This window comes from Rhinolophus sinicus, chromosome 18, assembly GCF_057876585.1.
Source record: "Rhinolophus sinicus isolate RSI-liver-muscle chromosome 18, RSI-T2T, whole genome shotgun sequence".
Lineage (NCBI taxonomy): Eukaryota > Metazoa > Chordata > Mammalia > Chiroptera > Rhinolophidae > Rhinolophus > Rhinolophus sinicus.
This window is the reverse complement of record NC_142518.1, coordinates 75,028,689-75,033,318: the sequence shown is the minus strand read 5'-3', so window position 1 is coordinate 75,033,318 and position 4,630 is coordinate 75,028,689. Positions and strand designations below refer to the sequence as shown.

General features: G+C 39.3%; 1 pseudogene; it reads right to left on the bottom strand.

Annotated features, from left to right (window-relative positions):
• Positions 1-385: 385 nt before the first annotated feature.
• On the bottom strand, positions 386-830 carry LOC109438206 (ubiquitin-conjugating enzyme E2 variant 1 pseudogene; annotated as a pseudogene).
• Between the last annotated feature and the right edge of the window lie 3,800 nt (positions 831-4,630).

Here is a 4,630-nt window from a genome sequence, read left to right as displayed (position 1 = left end):
CCTGGAAACAGATCAGGTAATTTTATTTTTATTGTTAGTATTATTTTTGTTATAGCACAACTTATGTATTTTTTAAATTAAAATTTATTGGGTTGACAATGGTTAGTAAAATTACATAGGTTTCAAGTGTACAATTCTGCAATACATCATCTATATATCACATTGTGTGTTTACTTCCCAGAGTCAGTTCTCCACAGTTAATATATTTCAAATTGACCAAAAAAATAGTATTATTTATAGTATCTTAAGATCAACTGCCTTTGAATGGGAGCTTCTTTTCCAATACCATGAGGTCTACAAGACGTATCTAGAAAATTTGTTACTGTGGAAAATGAAGACTGCTTAAATTGAATGTGGCCAGGGGAGAACCTGTGGTTTTTCTTTTTCAGTAATTGCTGTTACACTGTCCTTCAGGTGGCTGAGGGAGTTTCATATTTTCTTTAGACATCATTAGGTGTCGAAGCTCTTGCAGGACAACTTTGATGCTATATAAATTCTACCATTTGCTAGCACTGATATGGCTGTTGGGTCCACCACTCCATTAGAACTATTAACTCTATTCATATCAATTTTTGTTACAAATGTTACAAAAAGGGGTGCTTCTGGGTATTTAAGTCCACATTCTATTTTAAGGCTGTATATTCGGTTTTCATAAATTGTTCTTGGAGGCCCAATTCTCATCCCTGTCCATTTTGTAAGTGTCATATCTTCGTCATCTTCTAGACCCCAGCTAACTGTACCATCTGCTACTCCTTTTGGCCTTCTTCGAGTTCTTCCAAGAATTGGAAATTGCAAGGGATTTTTACTCCTGAGCCTGTGGTGGTTGCCATCTTGCGTCGCTGTCACTCGAAGGCTGGCCCCTTCTTTACCCCCCACCCATCCTCGGGACCTTCTGCCAGGCCAGCTAATTTTTAAAAATGTATCAAGCCACTGGACAGAGTTTCATGGCATAGAATTTCTAGAGGCAAAGCTTTGTAATTATACATTTATTTGTGTTTGTTTAATGTCTGCCTTTCTCATTCAACACAGTGTCCACAGAGCCTGACATAGAGTTGTGTTCAACAAACATTTGCTGAATAAATAAATAATTGATTGCTACTATGTGGTCCTTCATAGTCTGACCTCTACCCACCTTCCCAGCGCCATCTCCCACCATGCTCTACCTGGCATTTATGCACTCAAACAATACTGACCTTATTTTAATTCCTTGAATGCACCATACTTTCCACCATCAAAGAGACTATGCTGTTTCCTTTGCTTAGAATGTTCTCCCACCCTATTCCCTGATTATTACTCATTTATCAGATATCAGCTCAAGTTTTAGGTTTAGGTTCCTCAAGAGAGACTATCTTGACTCCAAGTGAGCTACCCTGTTTCTGATTTCTAAGTATGGAGACAGTTTGTGTGCTGTTGTTTCCAAGTGGGGCCACTTAGAGTTTTGAGGTTTGGAAGTAAGATGTGGAAAGGCTTATAAAATCCCAGTGCTTGGATCAAAGACTTAAGCATAAGACCTGACACAATAAACTGCATAGAAGAAAACATAGGTACTAAACTTATGGACCTTGGGTTCAAAGAGCATTTTATGAACTTGACTCCAAAGGCAATGGAAGTAAAAGCTAAAATAAACGAATGGGACTATATGAAACTTAAAAGCTTCTGCACAGCAAAAGAAACCATTGACAAAATAAAGAGGCCACCAACTGAATGGGAGAAGATTTTTGCTAACAGTGCCTCCGATAAGGGGCTAGTATCCAGAATATACAAGGAACTCATGCAACTCAACAATAAAAAAACAAACAACCCAATTGAAAAATGGGCAGAGGACTTGAAGAGACATTTCTCCAAAGAGGACATACAAATGGCAAATAGACATATGAAAAAATGCTCAACATCACTAATCATCAGAGAAATGCAAATCAAAACCACAATGAGATATCACCTCACCCCAGTCAGAATGGCTATCATCAACAAGACAAATAGTAACAAATGTTGGAGAGGCTGTGGAGAAAAAGGAACCCTCATACACTGTTGGTGGGAATGCAGACTGGTGCAGCCGTTATGGAAGGCAGTGTGGAGGTTCCTCAAAGAATTACAAATAGAATTGCCGTATGACCCAGCAATCCCTCTCCTGGGTATCTACCCAAAAAATCTGAAAACATTTAGAGATAAAGACACATGTGCTCCAATGTTCATTGCAGCTTTGTTTACGGTGGCCAAGACATGGAAACAACCAAAATGTCCTTCGATAGATGAATGGATAAAGAAGTTGTGGTACATATACACAATGGAATACTATTCGGCAGTGAGAAAAGATGATATAGGAACATTTGTGACAACATGGATGGATCTTGAGAGAGTAATGCTGAGCGAAACAAGTCAGACAGAAAAAGCAGAGAACCATGTGATTTCACTGATATGTGGTATATAAACCAAAAACAACAAAAGAACAAGACAAACAAATGAGAAACAGAAACTCATAGACACGGACAATAGTTTAGTGGTTGCCAGAGGGTAAGGGGGGTGGGGGGGGAGGTGAGGGTAAGGGGGATCGAATATATGGTGATGGAAGAACGGACTCTGGGTGATGAACATACAATGGGATTTATAGATGATGTAATACAGAATTGTACACCTGAAATCTATGTAATTTTACTAACAATTGTCACCCCAATAAATTTAATTTAAAAAAAATAAATAAATAAAATAAAATAAAATAAAATCCCAGTGCTTGGCAGAGTGCCGAAAACATAAAATTCAATCAATAAATGTCCTTATTATTGTTGGGAGGGAGGCGAGATTCAGCCAGTTAGCTCAGTTGGTCAGAGCGCAGTGCTCTTAACAACAAGGTTGCCGGTTCGCTCCCCACATGGGCTACTGTGAGCTGCGCCCTCCACAACTAGATTGAAACAACTACTTGACTTGGAGCTGATGGGTTCTGGAAAGACACACTTAAAATAAATAAAACATTTAAAAATATAACAAAATAAAAAGTAGTGGTGTTTAAATTTTTTTAAAAAAGCCATCCAGTATGTGGTATACATTTAAAAAGAAAAGGAAGAGGAAGAAGAGAAGGAATTCTTTTTCTTTGTTTTTTTCTTATTTGGGAATATTGGGGAACGTTGTGTTTCTCCAGGGTCCATCAGGTCCAAGTCGTTGTCCTTCAATCTAGTTGTGGAGGGCGCAGCTCAGCTCCAAGTCCAGTTGACTTTTTCAATCTTAGTTGCAGGGGACGCAGCCCACCATCCCATGTGGGAATTGAACCGGCAATCTTGTGGTTGAGAGCTCGCATTCTAACCATCTGAGCCATCCAGCCACCCCCGAGAAGGAATTCTTTACTAGGAGTTTCACCTCATCCTAGGTCGTTGCCAATGAATGAATAGTTCCAGGTACTAAACTTACTGCTTAGGGATCAGGCTACCTCTGAGCATGTTAGAGGAAGTAGAACTATCTCAATACTTTGATTAGTTTTTCCTTGTAAACAAAAAAAGAAGATAGAAGGGAGCAGTAGTTAATTAACTATAGTAATGAATCAATAAGCCATACACTATAAGTTTTAAAATAATAAGAACATACATACAGAGAACATATTGGTGGTTGCCAGAGGGGAGGAGGCAGTGGGTTAAATGGGTGAAGGGGATCAAAGGTACAAACTTGCAGTTATAAAATAAATAAGCCATGGTGATGTACATCATGGTGACTATAGTCAATGATACACTATTGCATATTTGAAAGTTGCTAAGAGAGTAAATTTTTTTAAAAGATTTTATTGGGGAAGGAGAATAGGACTTTATTGGGGAACAGTGTGTACTTCCAGGATTTTTTCCGAGTCAAGTTGTCCTTTCAATCGTAGTTGTGGAGGGTGCAGCTCAGCTCCAGGACAAGTTGCTGTAGTTAGTTGCAGGGGGCGCTGCCCACCATCCCTTGCGGGAGTCAAGGAGTCGAACCGGCGACCTTGTGGGCCCACTGGCTCATGTGGGCCCATGTGGGACTCAAACCAGCAGCGTTTGGTGTTAGGAGCATGGAGCTCCAACTGCCTGAGCCACCGGGACAACCCTAAGAGAGTAAATCTTAAAAGTTCTCATCACAAGAAAAGAAATCTAACTGTGTATGGGGACGATGGTAACTAGACTTATTGTGGTGGTACAAATATCAAATCATGTTGTACACTTGAAACTAATATAATATTATATGTCAATTACACCTCAATTAAAAAATGAGAACACATTTCGTTAAATAAAATGTGACCGCAAAATTTAACCTACTTCATTCAGTTTTCTGCTGTGACTTAGAAACTTCATTAAAGAGTTCTGTCATGAGTACCACCACAATCAACGTTTAGCTCTATTTCTTTTTCCTTTCTATATGTTTTTCGTTGTTCTTATGGGCTCTGGTTAGTTCAGTGATGCACTCTGACAGACCATCCCCTCCTCTCATAAAGTGATCATATGAGCTCAGACACGAGGCCATTTAAAAAACAGATGCTCAAATTCCAACAAAATTGAGATTTCCCCCCACTAGCATATGGGCCATATTATGCTTCAGTTTGCGCACAAAGCTTTGCTTCTGCCTTCTGTGATGATAACAGCACCATTTGGGGTCAACATTGGCAGCAGTAAATTTCAGTGTCCTC